Below are 19,324 nucleotides of genomic sequence, written 5' to 3'. Positions count from 1 at the left end.
ATTCTGAGGCCAGGGCATTCCGAGAATACCAAGGGCAGACATGATGACCTTAAATGATTTCCTCTTGTGTCAGTGTTGGTAAACTTTAGGAGCTAGGAAATGGTCCACTTTACAGAAATGTTCAAATTTACTGGCATTTCATATATTATCTGCTCTAACATTGTCCTGACTCTTTCTGTATATTCTTTACTTATGTTTTGGTTTTCCTTAATCACAGTGTTTCTTTTAAATCTTTTCAAAGAAAATTCTTTGGACTTACTAAATCACCTGAATTTTATACGTTTTCTGTTGTATTAAGTTCTGCTCATATCTTTATTTATCTTTTCTCTATGTTCTCAGGGTTTATTGTTTTCATCTTTTGATGTCAATTAAAACACTTGGTTATTGATTTTAATAAATCTTTTTACTTATAAAGATTTGAACTTTTGAAGATTCCAGCTTACTTGTACGTGTCTAAGGGTCAGGTCCTCTCCATTGTTGCTGGCCTAAGGCTTAGTTCACCATACAGCAATGTATATATTGACCTATTTTCCCCTCGACTTTCTGTGATTCCCTACATCTCACCTTTCTTTGCAGACAAGCCATTTGAAATACCCTTAACTTATTTCACAGCCAATAAGTCTTTGAAATAATGTGTATTTTTTAGAGACATCTTCTTATATAATTAGGCAGAAAATCTGACCTGGCATAGTTTTTAAAACAGCATAATTTCACTCTTCTCAATGATTAATCTGTTGTATTACACAACCTTGGAGTATTTAGCTTTATCAATGACATGTCCTTGAAAAATGTTTTAGAGATCCTACCAGTCTTTGAAAACATCCTTGTGCCTTGTTTCAGTTCCAGTTTTATGTATATTTTCTGCCTTGCACCCGATTATTCCTACATCTGATGGATGGCCTTGGGAATCTAATTCTGGTATTGATGGTTTTGGCTGATTGTCTCCCCTTGTAGCTGCTTTCTTCATTATTGTGTAAATTTAGATCATGAGCTCATGTTTAGCTAAACAGCTGACCTTGTAAGAGGCTTAGGTGTGAACGCTCGTAAGTTTCAGCAGAGAGTCGGCAACGATTTATTGGTGTCCCTCCAATGAGTGGCCCGCAAGGACCCCGTTTTCTACAAGTGTTGGTCCAATACTCCCTCTAGAGGCAGGGGACTCAGACAGGGCTGATTTGCGGCCCCCGATCTGGGGCAGGGGCAGTGGGCGGCCTGTGACCCGGGCAGGAGCCTCTCCGCGTGTGTCCCAGGAACCCATCTGCCTGCAAACTTCGGTCACCTGGCAGGAAGCTACGATGCCCAGACCTATGCTTAGCTGTGCAGCATGGTGTACTGCGCGGACACGTTCCACACACACTTCAAGTAAGAGGGCGGCCTGAGTGGAAAGGTGAGAGTTTGGGCAGCTGTGCAGACAAAGAAGGCGCCCTTTGGCCTGGGCCTAAAAGCTTGTGACACTCCACTGGGCCTGCCGGGCTCTGAGGGCCCTGCCCTGGGCCCCCTGCTCCCCTGCCCTTTGTTCAGTCACAGCAGAGATGGCCACACCCACTCCCTCAGTGAGGGCAGTGTTCCAACCTCCCTCAGCCCCGCACCCTCTCCGCAGGTTACCATGGACTACAGAGGCTGCATTCTGAGGCCAGGGCGTTCCGAGAATGCCAAGGGCAGACATGATGACCTTAAATGATTTCTTCTTGTGTCAGTGTTGGTAAAGTTTAGGAGCTAGGAAATGGTCCACTTGACAGAAATGTTCAAATTACTGGCATTTCATATATTGTCTGCTCTAACATTGTCCTGACTCTTTCTGTATAGTCTTTACTTATGTTTTGGTTTTCCTTAATCAAAGTGTGTCTTTTAAATCTTTTCAAAGAAGATTCTTTGGACTTACTAAATCACCTGAATTTTATACGTTTTCTGTTGTATTAAGTTCTGCTCATATCTTTATTTATCTTTTTTCTATGTTCTCAGGGTTTATTGTTTTCATCTTCTGATGTCAATTAAAACACTTGGTTATTCATTTTAATAAATCTTTTTACTTATAAAGATTTGAACTTTTGAAGATTCCAGCTTACTTGTACGTGTCTAAGGGTCAGGTCCTCTCCATTGTTGCTGGCCTAAGGCTTAGTTCACCATACAGCAATGTATATATTGACCTATTTTCCCCTCGACTTTCTGTGATTCCCTACATCTCACCTTTCTTTGCAGACAAGCCATTTGAAATACCCTTAACTTATTTCACAGCCAATAAGTCTTTGAAATAATGTATATTTTTTAGAGAAATCTTCTTATATAATTAGGCAGAAAATCTGACCTGCCATAGTTTTCAAAACAGCATAATTTCACCCTTCTCAATGATTAATCTGTTGTATTACACAACCTTGGAGTATTTAGCTTTATCAATGACATGTCCTTGAAAAATGTTTTAGAGATCATACCAGTCTTTGAAAACATCCTTGTGCCTTGTTTCAGTTCCAGTTTTATGTATATTTTCTGCCTTGCACCCGATTATTCCTTCATCTGATGGATGGCCTTGTGAATCTAATTCTGGTATTGATGGTTTTGGCTGATTGTCTCCCCTTGTAGCTGCTTTCTTCATTACTGTGTAAATTTAGATCATGAGCTCATGATTAGCTAAACAGCTGACCTTGTAAGAGGCTTAGGTGTGAACGCTCGTAAGTTTCAGCAGAGAGTCGGCAAAGATTTATTTGTGTCCCTCCAATGAGTGGCCCGCAAGGACCCCGTTTTCTACAAGTGTTGGTCCAATACTCCCTCTAGAGGCAGGGGACTCAGACTGGGCTAATTTGCGGCTCCCGATCTGGGGCAGGGGCAGTGGGCGGCCTGTGACCCGGGAAGGTGCCTCTCCGCGTGTGTCCCATGGACCCATCTGCCTGCGAACTTCGGTCACCTGGCAGGAAGCTACGATGCCCAGACGTATGCTTAGCTGTGCAGCGCGGTATACTGCACGGACACGTTCCACACACACTTCAAGTAAGAGGGCGGCCTGAGTGGAAAGGTGAGAGTTTGGGCAGCTGTTCAGACAAAGAAGGCGCACTTTGGCCTGGGCCTAAAAGCTTGTGACACTCCACTGGGCCTGCCGGGCTCTGAGGGCCCTGCCCTGGGCCCCCTGCTCCCCTGCCCTTTGTTCAGTCACAGCAGAGATGGCCACACCCACTCCCTCAGTGAGGGCAGTGTTCCAACCTCCCTCAGCCTCGCCCCATCTCCACAGGTTACCATGGGCTACAGAGGCTGCATTCTGAGGCCAGGGCGTTCCAAGAATGCCAAGGGAAGACATGATGACCTTAAATGATTTCCTCTTGTGTCAGTGTTGGTAAACTTTAGGAGCTAGGAAATGGTCCACTTGACAGAAATGTTCAAATTACTGGCATTTCATATATTGTCTGCTCTAACATTGTCCTGACTCTTTCTGTATAGTCTTTACTTATGTTTTGGTTTTCCTTAATCAAAGTGTGTCTTTTAAATCTTTTCAAAGAAGATTCTTTGGACTTACTAAATCACCTCAATTTTATACGTTTTCTGTTGTATTAAGTTCTGCTCATATCTTTATTTATCTTTTTTCTATGTTCTCAGGGTTTATTGTTTTCATCTTCTGATGTCAATTAAAACACTTGGTTATTCATTTTAATAAATCTTTTTACTTATAAAGATTTGAACTTTTGAAGATTCCAGCTTACTTGTACGTGTCTAAGGGTCAGGTCCTCTCCATTGTTGCTGGCCTAAGGCTTAGTTCACCATACAGCAATGTATATATTGACCTATTTTCCCCTCGACTTTCTGTGATTCCCTACATCTCACCTTTCTTTGCAGACAAGCCATTTGAAATACCCTTAACTTATTTCACAGCCAATAAGTCTTTGAAATAATGTGTATTTTTTAGAGAAATCTTCTTATATAATTAGGCAGAAAATCTGACCTGCCATAGTTTTTAAAACAGCATAATTTCACTCTTCTCAATGATTAATCTGTTGTATTACACAACCTTGGAGTATTTAGCTTTATCAATGACATGTCCTTGAAAAATGTTTTAGAGATCCTACCAGTCTTTGAAAACATCCTTGTGCCTTGTTTCAGTTCCAGTTTTATGTATATTTTCTGCCTTGCACCCGATTATTCCTACATCTGATGGATGGCCTTGGGAATATAATTCTGGTATTGATGGTTTTGGCTGATTGTCTCCCCTTGTAGCTGCTTTCTTCATTATTGTGTAAATTTAGATCATGAGCTCATGTTTAGCTAAACAGCTGACCTTGTAAGAGGCTTAGGTGTGAACGCTCGTAAGTTTCAGCAGAGAGTCGGCAACGATTTATTGGTGTCCCTCCAATGAGTGGCCCGCAAGGACCCCGTTTTCTACAAGTGTTGGTCCAATACTCCCTCTAGAGGCAGGGGACTGAGACAGGGCTGCTTTGCGGCCCCCGATCTGGGGCAGGGGCAGTGGGCGGCCTGTGACCCGGGCAGGAGCCTCTCCGCGTGTGTCCCAGGGACCCATCTCCCTGCAAACTTCGGTCACCTGGCAGGAAGCTACGATGCCCAGACCTATGCTTAGCTGTGCAGCATGGTGTACTGCGCAGACACGTTCCACACACACTTCAAGTAAGAGGGCGGCCTGAGTGGAAAGGTGAGAGTTTGGGCAGCTGTGCAGACAAAGAAGGCGCCCTTTGGCCTGGGCCTAAAAGCTTGTGACACTCCACTGAGCCTGCCGGGCTCTGAGGGCCCTGCTCTGGGCCCCCTGCTCCCCTGCCCTTTGTTCAGTCACAGCAGAGATGGCCACACCCACTCCCTCAGTGAGGGCAGTGTTCCAACCTCCCTCAGCCCCGCCCCATCTCCGCAGGTTACCATGGACTACAGAGGCTGCATTCTGAGGCCAGGGCGTTCCGAGAATGCCAAGGGCAGACATGATGACCTTAAATGATTTCCTCTTGTGTCAGTTTTCGTAAACTTTAGGAGCTAGGAAATGGTCCACTTGACAGAAATGTTCAAATTACTGGCATTTCATATATTGTCTGCTCTAACATTTTCCTGACTCTTTCTGTATAGTCTTTACTTATGTTTTGGTTTTCCTTAATCAAAGTGTGTCTTTTAAATCTTTTCAAAGAAGATTCTTTGGACTTACTAAATCACCGGAATTTTATACGTTTTCTGTTGTATTAAGTTCTGCTCATATCTTTATTTATCTTTTTTCTATGTTCTCAGGGTTTATTGTTTTCATCTTCTGATGTCAATTAAAACACTTGGTTATTCATTTTAATAAATCTTTTTACTTATAAAGATTTGAACTTTTGAAGATTCCAGCTTACTTGTACGTGTCTAAGGGTCAGGTCCTCTCCATTGTTGCTGGCCTAAGGCTTAGTTCACCATACAGCAATGTATATATTGACCTATTTTCCCCTCGACTTTCTGTGATTCCCTCCATCTCACCTTTCTTTGCAGACAAGCCATTTGAAATACCCTTAACTTATTTCACAGCCAATAAGTCTTTGAAATAATGTGTATTTTTTAGAGAAATCTTCTTATATAATTAGGCAGAAAATCTGACCTGCCATAGTTTTCAAAACAGCATAATTTCACCCTTCTCAATGATTAATCTGTTGTATTACACAACCTTGGAGTATTTAGCTTTATCAATGACATGTCCTTGAAAAATGTTTTAGAGATCATACCGGTCTTTGAAAACATCCTTGTGCCTTGTTTCAGTTCCAGTTTTATGTATATTTTCTGCCTTGCACCCGATTATTCCTTCATCTGATGGATGGCCTTGTGAATCTAATTCTGGTATTGATGGTTTTGGCTGATTGTCTCCCCTTGTAGCTGCTTTCTTCATTACTGTGTAAATTTAGATCATGAGCTCATGATTAGCTAAACAGCTGACCTTGTAAGAGCCTTAGTTGTGAACGCTCGTAAGTTTCAGCAGAGAGTCGGCAAAGATTTATTTGTGTCCCTCCAATGAGTGGCCCGCAAGGACCCCGTTTTCTACAAGTGTTGGTCCAATACTCCCTCTAGAGGCAGGGGACTCAGACAGGGCTAATTTGCGGCTCCCGATCTGGGGCAGGGGCAGTGGGCGGCCTGTGACCCGGGAAGGAGCCTCTCCGCGTGTGTCCCACGAACCCAACTGCCTGCGAACTTCGGTCACCTGGCAGGAAGCTACGATGCCCAGACGTATGCTTAGCTGTGCAGCGCGGTATACTGCACGGACACGTTCCACACACACTTCAAGTAAGAGGGCGGCCTGAGTGGAAAGGTGAGAGTTTGGGCAGCTGTGCAGACAAAGAAGGCGCCCTTTGGCCTGGGCCTAAAAGCTTGTGACACTCCACTGGGCCTGCCGGGCTCTGAGGGCCCTGCCCTGGGCCCCCTGCTCCCCTGACCTTTGTTCAGTCACAGCAGAGATGGCCACAGCCACTCCCTCAGTGAGGGCAGTGTTCCAACCTCCCTCAGCCTCGCCCCATCTCCGCAGGTTACCATGGACTACAGAGGCTGCATTCTGAGGCCAGGGCGTTCCAAGAATGCCAAGGGCAGACATGATGACCTTAAATGATTTCCTCTTGTGTCAGTGTTGGTAAACTTTAGGAGCTAGGAAATGGTCCACTTGACAGAAATGTTCAAATTTTCTGGCATTTCATATATTGTCTGCTCTAACATTGTCCTGACTCTTTCTGTATAGTCTTTACTTATGTTTTGGTTTTCCTTAATCAAAGTGTGTCTTTTAAATCTTTTCAAAGAAGATTCTTTGGACTTACTAAATCACCTGAATTTTATACGTTTTCTGTTGTATTAAGTTCTGCTCATATCTTTATTTATCTTTTTTCTATGTTCTCAGGGTTTATTGTTTTCATCTTCTGATGTCAATTAAAACACTTGGTTATTGATTTTAATAAATCTTTTTACTTATAAAGATTTGAACTTTTGAAGATTCCAGCTTACTTGTACGTGTCTAAGGGTCAGGTCCTCTCCATTGTTGCTGGCCTAAGGCTTAGTTCACCATACAGCAATGTATATATTGACCTATTTTCCCCTCGACTTTCTGTGATTCCCTACATCTCACCTTTCTTTGCAGACAAGCCATTTGAAATACCCTTAACTTATTTCACAGCCAATAAGTCTTTGAAATAATGTGTATTTTTTAGAGAAATCTTCTTATATAATTAGGCAGAAAATCTGACCTGCCATAGTTTTTAAAACAGCATAATTTCACTCTTCTCAATGATTAATCTGTTGTATTACACAACCTTGGAGTATTTAGCTTTATCAATGACATGTCCTTGAAAAATGTTTTAGAGATCCTACCAGTCTTTGAAAACATCCTTGTGCCTTGTTTCAGTTCCAGTTTTATGTATATTTTCTGCCTTGCACCCGATTATTCCTACATCTGATGGATGGCCTTGGGAATCTAATTCTGGTATTTATGGTTTTGGCTGATTGTCTCCCCTTGTAGCTGCTTTCTTCATTACTGTGTAAATTTAGATCATGAGCTCATGATTAGCTAAACAGCTGACCTTGTAAGAGGCTTAGGTGTGAACGCTCGTAAGTTTCAGCAGAGAGTCGGCAAATATTTATTTGTGTCCCTCCAATGAGTGGCCCGCAAGGACCCCGTTTTCTACAAGTGTTGGTCCAATACTCCCTCTAGAGGCAGGGGACTCAGACAGGGCTAATTTGCGGCTCCGGATCTGGGGCAGGGGCAGTGGGCGGCCTGTGACACGGGAAGGAGCCTCTCCGCGTGTGTCCCACGGACCCATCTGCCTGCGAACTTCGGTCACCTGGCAGGAAGCTACGATGCCCAGACGTATGCTTAGCTGTGCAGCGCGGTATACTGCACGGACACGTTCCACACACACTTCAAGTAAGAGGGCGGCCTGAGTGGAAAGGTGAGAGTTTGGGCAGCTGTGCAGACAAAGAAGGCGCCCTTTGGCCTGGGCCTAAAAGCTTGTGACACTCCACTGGGCCTGCCGGGCTCTGAGGGCCCTTCCCTGGGCCCCCTGCTCCCCTGCCCTTTTTTCAGTCACAGCAGAGATGGCCACACCCACTCCCTCAGTGAGGGCAGTGTTCCAACCTCCCTCAGCCTCGCCCCATCTCCGCAGGTTACCATGGACTACAGAGGCTGCATTCTGAGGCCAGGGCATTCCAAGAATGCCAAGGGCAGACATGATGACCTTAAATGATTTCCTCTTGTGTCAGTGTTGGTAAACTTTAGGAGCTAGGAAATGGTCCACTTGACAGAAATGTTCAAATTACTGGCATTTCATATATTGTCTGCTCTATCATTGTCCTGACTCTTTCTGTATAGTCTTTACTTATGTTTTGGTTTTCCTTAATCAAAGTGTGTCTTTTAAATCTTTTCAAAGAAGATTCTTTGGACTTACTAAATCACCTGAATTTTATACGTTTTCTGTTGTATTAAGTTCTGCTCATATCTTTATTTATCTTTTTTCTATGTTCTCAGGGTTTATTGTTTTCATCTTCTGATGTCAATTAAAACACTTGGTTATTCATTTTAATAAATCTTTTTACTTATAAAGATTTGAACTTTTGAAGATTCCAGCTTACTTGTACGTGTCTAAGGGTCAGGTCCTCTCCATTGTTGCTGGCCTAAGGCTTAGTTCACCATACAGCAATGTATATATTGACCTATTTTCCCCTCGACTTTCTGTGATTCCCTACATCTCACCTTTCTTTGCAGACAAGCCATTTGAAATACCCTTAACTTATTTCACAGCCAATAAGTCTTTGAAATAATGTGTAATTTTTAGAGAAATCTTCTTATATAATTAGGCAGAAAATCTGACCTGCCATAGTTTTCAAAACAGCATAATTTCACCCTTATCAATGATTAATCTGTTGTATTACACAACCTTGGAGTATTTAGCTTTATCAATGACATGTCCTTGAAAAATGTTTTAGAGATCCTACCAGTCTTTGAAAACATCCTTGTGCCTTGTTTCAGTTCCAGTTTTATGTATATTTTCTGCCTTGCACCCGATTATTCCTTCATCTGATGGATGGCCTTGGGAATCTAATTCTGGTTTTGATGGTTTTGGCTGATTGTCTCCCCTTGTAGCTGCTTTCTTCATTATTGTGTAAATTTAGATCATGAGCTCATGTTTAGCTAAACAGCTGACCTTGTAAGAGGCTTAGGTGTGAACGCTCGTAAGTTTCAGCAGAGAGTCGGCAACGATTTATTGGTGTCCCTCCAATGAGTGGCCCGCAAGGACCCCGTTTTCTACAAGTGTTGGTCCAATACTCCCTCTAGAGGCAGGGGACTCAGACAGGGCTGCTTTGCGGCCCCCGATCTGGGGCAGGGGCAGTGGGCGGCCTGTGACCCGGGCAGGAGCCTCTCCGCGTGTGTCCCAGGGACCCATCTCCCTGCAAACGTCGGTCACCTGGCAGGAAGCTACGATGCCCAGACCTATGCTTAGCTGTGCAGCATGGTGTACTGCGCAGACACGTTCCACACACACTTCAAGTAAGAGGGTGGCCTGAGTGGAAAGGTGAGAGTTTGGGCAGCTGTGCAGACAAAGAAGGCGCCCTTTGGCCTGGGCCTAAAAGCTTGTGACACTCCACTGAGCCTGCCGGGCTCTGAGGGCCCTGCTCTGGGCCCCCTCCTCCCCTGCCCTTTGTTCAGTCACAGCAGAGATGGCCACACCCACTCCCTCAGTGAGGGCAGTGTTCCAACCTCCCTCAGCCCCGCCCCATCTCCGCAGGTTACCATGGACTACAGAGGCTGCATTCTGAGGCCAGGGCGTTCCGAGAATGCCAAGGGCAGACATGATGACCTTAAATGATTTCCTCTTGTGTCAGTTTTGGTAAACTTTAGGAGCTAGGAAATGGTCCACTTGACAGAAATGTTCAAATTACTGGCATTTCATATATTGTCTGCTCTAACATTGTCCTGACTCTTTCTGTATAGTCTTTACTTATGTTTTGGTTTTCCTTAATCAAAGTGTGTCTTTTCAATCTTTTCAAAGAAGATTCTTTGGACTTACTAAATCACCTGAATTTTATACGTTTTCTGTTGTATTAAGTTCTGCTCATATCTTTATTTATCTTTTTTCTATGTTCTCAGGGTTTATTGTTTTCATCTTCTGATGTCAATTAAAACACTTGGTTATTCATTTTAATAAATCTTTTTACTTATAAAGATTTGAACTTTTGAAGATTCCAGCTTACTTGTACGTGTCTAAGGGTCAGGTCCTCTCCATTGTTGCTGGCCTAAGGCTTAGTTCACCATACAGCAATGTATATATTGACCTATTTTCCCCTCGACTTTCTGTGATTCCCTCCATCTCACCTTTCTTTGCAGACAAGCCATTTGAAATACCCTTAACTTATTTCACAGCCAATAAGTCTTTGAAATAATGTGTATTTTTTAGAGAAATCTTCTTATATAATTAGGCAGAAAATCTGACCTGCCATAGTTTTCAAAACAGCATAATTTCACCCTTCTCAATGATTAATCTGTTGTATTACACAACCTTGGAGTATTTAGCTTTATCAATGACATGTCCTTGAAAAATGTTTTAGAGATCATACCGGTCTTTGAAAACATCCTTGTGCCTTGTTTCAGTTCCAGTTTTATGTATATTTTCTGCCTTGCACCCGATTATTCCTTCATCTGATGGATGGCCTTGTGAATCTAATTCTGGTATTGATGGTTTTGGCTGATTGTCTCCCCTTGTAGCTGCTTTCTTCATTACTGTGTAAATTTAGATCATGAGCTCATGATTAGCTAAACAGCTGACCTTGTAAGAGCCTTAGTTGTGAACGCTCGTAAGTTTCAGCAGAGAGTCGGCAAAGATTTATTTGTGTCCCTCCAATGAGTGGCCCGCAAGGACCCCGTTTTCTACAAGTGTTGGTCCAATACTCCCTCTAGAGGCAGGGGACTCAGACAGGGCTGCTTTGCGGCTCCCGATCTGGGGCAGGGGCAGTGGGCGGCCTGTGACCCGGGAAGGAGCCTCTCCGCGTGTGTCCCACGAACCCATCTGCCTGCGAACTTCGGTCACCTGGCAGGAAGCTACGATGCCCAGACGTATGCTTAGCTGTGCAGCGCGGTATACTGCACGGACACGTTCCACACACACTTCAAGTAAGAGGGCGGCCTGAGTGGAAAGGTGAGAGTTTGGGCAGCTGTGCAGACAAAGAAGGCGCCCTTTGGCCTGGGCCTAAAAGCTTGTGACACTCCACTGGGCCTGCCGGGCTCTGAGGGCCCTGCCCTGGGCCCCCTGCTCCCCTGACCTTTGTTCAGTCACAGCAGAGATGGCCACAGCCACTCCCTCAGTGAGGGCAGTGTTCCAACCACCCTCAGCCTCGCCCCATCTCCGCAGGTTACCATGGACTACAGAGGCTGCATTCTGAGGCCAGGGCGTTCCAAGAATGCCAAGGGCAGACATGATGACCTTAAATGATTTCCTCTTGTGTCAGTGTTGGTAAACTTTAGGAGCCAGGAAATGGTCCACTTGACAGAAATGTTCAAATTTTCTGGCATTTCATATATTGTCTGCTCTAACATTGTCCTGACTCTTTCTGTATAGTCTTTACTTATGTTTTGGTTTTCCTTAATCAAAGTGTGTCTTTTAAATCTTTTCAAAGAAGATTCTTTGGACTTACTAAATCACCTGAATTTTATACGTTTTCTGTTGTATTAAGTTCTGCTCATATCTTTATTTATCTTTTTTCTATGTTCTCAGGGTTTATTGTTTTCATCTTCTGATGTCAATTAAAACACTTGGTTATTCATTTTAATAAATCTTTTTACTTATAAAGATTTGAACTTTTGAAGATTCAAGCTTACTTGTACGTGTCTAAGGGTCAGGTCCTCTCCATTGTTGCTGGCCTAAGGCTTAGTTCACCATACAGCAATGTATATATTGACCTATTTTCCCCTCGACTTTCTGTGATTCCCTACATCTCACCTTTCTTTGCAGACAAGCCATTTGAAATACCCTTAACTTATTTCACAGCCAATAAGTCTTTGAAATAATGTGTATTTTTTAGAGAAATCTTCTTATATAATTAGGCAGAAAATCTGACCTGCCATAGTTTTTAAAACAGCATAATTTCACTCTTCTCAATGATTAATCTGTTGTATTACACAACCTTGGAGTATTTAGCTTTATCAATGACATGTCCTTGAAAAATGTTTTAGAGATCCTACCAGTCTTTGAAAACATCCTTGTGCCTTGTTTCAGTTCCAGTTTTATGTATATTTTCTGCCTTGCACCCGATTATTCCTACATCTGATGGATGGCCTTGGGAATCTAATTCTGATATTGATGGTTTTGGCTGATTGTCTCCCCTTGTAGCTGCTTTCTTCATTACTGTGTAAATTTAGATCATGAGCTCATGATTAGCTAAAAAGCTGACCTTGTAAGAGGCTTAGGTGTGAACGCTCGTAAGTTTCAGCAGAGAGTCGGCAAAGATTTATTTGTGTCCCTCCAATGAGTGGCCCGCAAGGACCCCGTTTTCTACAAGTGTTGGTCCAATACTCCCTCTAGAGGCAGGGGACTCAGACAGGGCTAATTTGCGGCTCCCGATCTGGGGCAGGGGCAGTGGGCGGCCTGTGACCCGGGAAGGAGCCTCTCCGCGTGTGTCCCACGGACCCATCTGCCTTCGAACTTCGGTCACCTGGCAGGAAGCTACGATGCCCAGACGTATGCTTAGCTGTGCAGCGCGGTATACTGCACGGACACGTTCCACACACACTTCAAGTAAGAGGGCGGCCTGAGTGGAAAGGTGAGAGTTTGGGCAGCTGTGCAGACAAAGAAGGCGCCCTTTGGCCTGGGCCTAAAAGCTTGTGACACTCCACTGGGCCTGCCGGGCTCTGAGGGCCCTTCCCTGGGCCCCCTGCTCCCCTGCCCTTTTTTCAGTCACAGCAGAGATGGCCACACCCACTCCCTCAGTGAGGGCAGTGTTCCAACCTCCCTCAGCCTCGCCCCATCTCCGCAGGTTACCATGGACTACAGAGGCTGCATTCTGAGGCCAGGGCATTCCAAGAATGCCAAGGGCAGACATGATGACCTTAAATGATTTCCTCTTGTGTCAGTGTTGGTAAACTTTAGGAGCTAGGAAATGGTCCACTTGACAGAAATGTTCAAATTACTGGCATTTCATATATTGTCTGCTCTATCATTGTCCTGACTCTTTCTGTATAGTCTTTACTTATGTTTTGGTTTTCCTTAATCAAAGTGTGTCTTTTAAATCTTTTCAAAGAAGATTCTTTGGACTTACTAAATCACCTGAATTTTATACGTTTTCTGTTGTATTAAGTTCTGCTCATATCTTTATTTATCTTTTTTCTATGTTCTCAGGGTTTATTGTTTTCATCTTCTGATGTCAATTAAAACACTTGGTTATTCATTTTAATAAATCTTTTTACTTATAAAGATTTGAACTTTTGAAGATTCCAGCTTACTTGTACGTGTCTAAGGGTCAGGTCCTCTCCATTGTTGCTGGCCTAAGGCTTAGTTCACCATACAGCAATGTATATATTGACCTATTTTCCCCTCGACTTTCTGTGATTCCCTACATCTCACCTTTCTTTGCAGACAAGCCATTTGAAATACCCTTAACTTATTTCACAGCCAATAAGTCTTTGAAATAATGTGTATTTTTTAGAGAAATCTTCTTATATAATTAGGCAGAAAATCTGACCTGCCATAGTTTTCAAAACAGCATAATTTCACCCTTATCAATGATTAATCTGTTGTATTACACAACCTTGGAGTATTTAGCTTTATCAATGACATGTCCTTGAAAAATGTTTTAGAGATCCTACCAGTCTTTGAAAACATCCTTGTGCCTTGTTTCAGTTCCAGTTTTATGTATATTTTCTGCCTTGCACCCGATTATTCCTTCATCTGATGGATGGCCTTGGGAATCTAATTCTGGTTTTGATGGTTTTGGCTGATTGTCTCCCCTTGTAGCTGCTTTCTTCATTATTGTGTAAATTTAGATCATGAGCTCATGTTTAGCTAAACAGCTGACCTTGTAAGAGGCTTAGGTGTGAACGCTCGTAAGTTTCAGCAGAGAGTCGGCAACGATTTATTGGTGTCCCTCCAATGAGTGGCCCGCAAGGACCCCGTTTTCTACAAGTGTTGGTCCAATACTCCCTCTAGAGGCAGGGGACTCAGTCAGGGCTGCTTTGCGGCCCCCGATCTGGGGCAGGGGCAGTGGGCGGCCTGTGACCCGGGCAGGAGCCTCTCCGCGTGTGTCCCAGTGACCCATCTGCCTGCGATTTTCGGTCACCTGGCAGGAAGCTATGATGACCAGAACTATGCTTAGTTGTGCAGCGCGGTATACTGCACGGACACGTTCCACACACACTTCAAGTAAGAGGGCGGCCTGAGTGGAAAGGTGAGAGTTTGGGCAGCTGTGCAGACAAAGAAGGCGCCCTTTGTCCTGGGCCTATAAACTTGTGACACTCCACTGGGCCTGCCGGGCTCTGAGGGCCCTGCCCTGGGCCCCCTGCTCCCCTGCCCTTTGTTCAGTCACTGCAGAGATGGCCACACCCACTCCCTCAGTGAGGGCAGTGTTCCAACCTCCCTCAGCACCGCCCCCTCTCTGCACGTTACCATGGACTACAGAGACTGCATTCTGAGGCCAGGGCGTTCCGAGAATGCCAAGGGCAGACATGATGACCTTAAATGATTTCCTCTTGTGTCAGTGTTGGTAAACTTTAGGAGCTAGGAAATGGTCCACTTTACAGAAATGTTCAAATTTACTGGCATTTCATATATTCTCTGCTCTAACATTGTCCTGACTCTTTCTGTATATTCTTTACTTATGTTTTGGTTTTCCTTAATCAAAGTGTGTCTTTTAAATCTTTTCAAAGAAGATTCTTTGGACTTACTAAATCACCTGAATTTTATACGTTTTCTGTTGTATTAAGTTCTGCTCATATCTTTATTTATCTTTTCTCTATGTTCTCAGGGTTTATTGTTTTCATCTTCTGATGTCAATTAAAACACTTGGTTATTGATTTTAATAAATCTTTTTACTTATAAAGATTTGAACTTTTGAAGATTCCAGCTTACTTGTACGTGTCTAAGGGTCAGGTCCTCTCCATTGTTGCTGGCCTAAGGCTTAGTTCACCATACAGCAATGTATATATTGACCTATTTTCCCCTCGACTTTCTGTGATTCCCTACATCTCACCTTTCTTTGCAGACAAGCCATTTGAAATACCCTTAACTTATTTCACAGCCAATAAGTCTTTGAAATAATGTGTATTTTTTAGAGAAATCTTCTTATATAATTAGGCAGAAAATCTGACCTGCCATAGTTTTCAAAACAGCATAATTTCACTCTTCTCAATGATTAATCTGTTGTATTACACAACCTTGGAGTATTTAGCTTTATCAATGACATGTCCTTGAAAAATGTTTGAGAGATCCTACCAGTCTTTGAAAACATCCTTGTGCCTTGTTTCAGTTCCAGTTTTATGTATATTTTCTGCCTTGCACCCGATTATTCCTACATCTGATGGATGGCCTTTGGAATCTAATTCTGGTATTGATGGTTTTGGCTGATTGTCTCCCCTTGTAGCTGCTTTCTTCATTATTGTGTAAATTTAGATCATGAGCTCATGTTTAGCTAAACAGCTGACCTTGTAAGAGGCTTAGGTGTGAACGCTCGTAAGTTTCAGCAGAGAGTCGGCAAAGATTTATTTGTGTCCCTCCAATGAGTGGCCCGCAAGGACCCCGTTTTCTACAAGTGTTGGTCCAATACTCCCTCTAGAGGCAGGGGACTCAGACAGGGCTGCTTTGCGGCCCCCGATCTGGGGCAGGGGCAGTGGGCGGCCTGTGACCCGGGCAGGAGCCTCTCCGCGTGTGTCCCAGGGACCCATCTGCCTGCAAACTTCGGTCACCTGGCAGGAAGCTACGATGCCCAGACCTATGCTTAGCTGTGCAGCATGGTGTACTGCGCGGACACGTTCCAAACACACTTCAAGTAAGAGGGCGGCCTGAGTGGAAAGGTGAGAGTTTGGGCAGCTGTGCAGACAAAGAAGGCGCCCTTTGGCCTGGGCCTAAAAGCTTGTGACACTCCACTGGGCCTGCCGGGCTCTGAGGGCCCTGTCCTGGGCCCCCTGCTCCCCTGCCCTTTGTTCAGTCACAGCAGAGATGGCCACACCCACTCCCTCAGTGAGGGCAGTGTTCCAACCTCCCTCAGCCCCGCCCCCTCTCCGCAGGTTACCATGGACTACAGAGGCTGCATTCTGAGGCCAGGGCGTTCCGAGAATGCCAAGGGCAGACATGATGACCTTAAATGATTTCCTCTTGTGTCAGTGTTGGTAAACTTTAGGAGCTAGGAAATGGTCCACTTGACAGAAATGTTCAAATTTACTGGCATTTCATATATTCTCTGCTCTAACATTGTCCTGACTCTTTCTGTATATTCTTTACTTATGTTTTGGTTTTCCTTAATCAAAGTGTGTCTTTTAAATCTTTTAAAGAAGATTCTTTGGACTTACTAAATCACCTCAATTTTATACGTTTTCTGTTGTATTAAGTTCTGCTCATATCTTTATTTATCTTTTCTCTATGTTCTCAGGGTTTATTGTTTTCATCTTCTGATGTCAATTAAAACACTTGTTTATTGATTTAAATAAATCTTTTTACTTATAAAGATTTGAACTTTTGAAGATTCCAGCTTACTTGTACGTGTCTAAGGGTCAGGTCCTCTCCATTGTTGCTGGCCTAAGGCTTAGTTCACCATACAGCAATGTATATATTGACCTATTTTCCCCTCGACTTTCTGTGATTCCCTACATCTCACCTTTCTTTGCAGACAAGCCATTTGAAATACCCTTAACTTATTTCACAGCCAATAAGTCTTTGAAATAATGTGTATTTTTTAGAGAAATCTTCTTATATAATTAGGCAGAAAATCTGACCTGCCATAGTTTTCAAAACAGCATAATTTCACTCTTCTCAATGATTAATCTGTTGTATTACACAACCTTGGAGTATTTAGCTTTATCAATGACATGTCCTTGAAAAATGTTTTAGAGATCCTACCAGTCTTTGAAAACATCCTTGTACCTTGTTTCAGTTCCAGTTTTATGTATATTTTCTGCCTTGCACCCGATTATTCCTACATCTGATGGATGGCCTTGGGAATCTAATTCTGGTATTGATGGTTTTGGCTGATTGTCTCCCCTTGTAGCTGCTTTCTTCATTATTGTGTAAATTTAGATCATGAGCTCATGTTTAGCTAAACAGCTGACCTTGTAAGAGGCTTAGGTGTGAACGCTCGTAAGTTTCCACAGAAAGTCGGCAAAGATTTATTTGTGTCCCTCCAATGAGTGGCACGCAAGGACCCCGTTTTCTACAAGTGTTGGTCCAATACTCCCTCTAGAGGAAGGGGACTCAGACAGGGCTTCTTTGCGGCCCCCGATCTGGGGCAGGGGCAGTGGGCGGCCTGTGGCCCGGGCAGGAGCCTCTCTGCGTGTGTCCCAGGGACCCATCTCCCTGCGAACTTCGGTCACCTGGCAGGAAGCTACGATGCCCAGACGTATGCTTAGCTGTGCAGCGCGGTATACTGCACGGACACGTTCCACACACACTTCAAGTAAGAGGGCGGCCTGAGTGGAAAGGTGAGAGTTTGGGCAGCTGTGCAGACAAAGAAGGTGCCCTTTGGCCTGGGCCTAAAAGCTTGTGACACTGCACTGGGCCTGCCGGGCTCTGAGGGCCCTGCCCTGGGCCCCCTGCTCCCCTGCCCTTTGTTCAGTCACAGCAGAGATGGCCACACCCACTCCCTCAGTGAGGGCAGTGTTCCAACCTCCCTCAGCCCCGCCCCCTCTCCGCAGGTTACCATGGACTACAGAGGCTGCATTCTGAGGCCAGGGCGTTCCGAGAATGCCAAGGGCAGACATGATGACCTTAAATGATTTCCTCTTGTGTCAGTGTTGGTAAACTTTAGGAGTTAGGAAATGGTCCACTTTACAGAAATGTTCAAATTTACTGGCATTTCATATATTCTCTGCTCTAACATTGTCCTGACTCTTTCTGTATATTCTTTACTTATGTTTTGGTTTTCCTTAATCACAGTGTTTCATTTAAATCTTTTCAAAGAAAATTCTTTGGACTTACTAAATCACCTGAATTTTATACGTTTTCTGTTGTATTAAGTTCTGCTCATATCTTTATTTATCTTTTCTCTATGTTCTCAGGGTTTATTGTTTTCATCTTCTGATGTCAATTAAAACACTTGGTTATTCATTTTAATAAATCTTTTTACTTATAAAGATTTGAACTTTTGAAGATTCCAGCTTACTTGTACGTGTCTAAGGGTCAGGTCCTCTCCATTGTTGCTGGCCTAAGGCTTAGTTCACCATACAGCAATGTATATATTGACCTATTTTCCCCTCGACTTTCTGTGATTCCCTACATCTCACCTTTCTTTGCAGACAAGCCATTTGAAATACCCTTAACTTATTTCACAGCCAATAAGTCTTTGAAATAATGTGTATTTTTTAGAGAAATCTTCTTATATAATTAGGCAGAAAATCTGACCTGGCATAGTTTTCAAAACAGCATAATTTCACTCTTCTCAATGATTAATCTGTTGTATTACACAACCTTGGAGTATTTAGCTTTATCAATGACAAGTCCTTGAAAAATGTTTGAGAGATCCTACCAGTCTTCTAAAACATCCTTGTGCCTTGTTTCAGTTCCAGTTTTATGTATATTTTCTGCCTTGCACCCGATTATTCCTACATCTGATGGATGGCCTTGGGAATCTAATACTGGTATTGATGGTTTTGGCTGATTGTCTCCCCTTGTAGCTGCTTTCTTCATTATTGTGTAAATTTAGATCATGAGCTCATCTTTAGCTAAACAGCTGACCTTGTAAGGGGCTTAGGTGTGAACGCTCGTAAGTTTCAGCAGAGAGTTGGCAAAGATTTATTTGTGTCCCTCCAATGAGTGGCCCGCAAGGACACCGTTTTCTACAAGTGTTGGTCCAATACTCCCTCTAGAGGCAGGGGACTCTGACAGGGCTGCTTTGCGGCCCCCGATCTGGGGCAGGGGCTGTGGGCGGCCTGTGACCCGGGCAGGAGCCTCTCCGCGTGTGTCCCAGGGACCCATCTGCCTGCAAACTTCGGTCACCTGGCAGGAAGCTACGATGCCCAGACCTATGCTTAGCTGTGCAGCATGGTGTACTGCGCGGACACGTTCCACACACACTTCAAGTAAGAGGGCGGCCTGAGTGGAAAGGTGAAAGTTTGGGCAGCTGTGCAGACAAAGAAGGCGCCCATTGGCCTGGGCCTAAAAGCTTGTGACACTCCACTGGGCCTGCCGGGCTCTGAGGGCCCTGCCCTGGGCCCCCTGCT

The sequence above is a fragment of the Mesoplodon mirus genome (genome assembly GCF_964341445.2).
Source record: "Mesoplodon mirus genome assembly, chromosome: 1".
In the NCBI taxonomy this organism is placed as follows: domain Eukaryota; kingdom Metazoa; phylum Chordata; class Mammalia; order Artiodactyla; family Ziphiidae; genus Mesoplodon; species Mesoplodon mirus.
Note: the sequence above shows the minus strand (reverse complement) of the source record.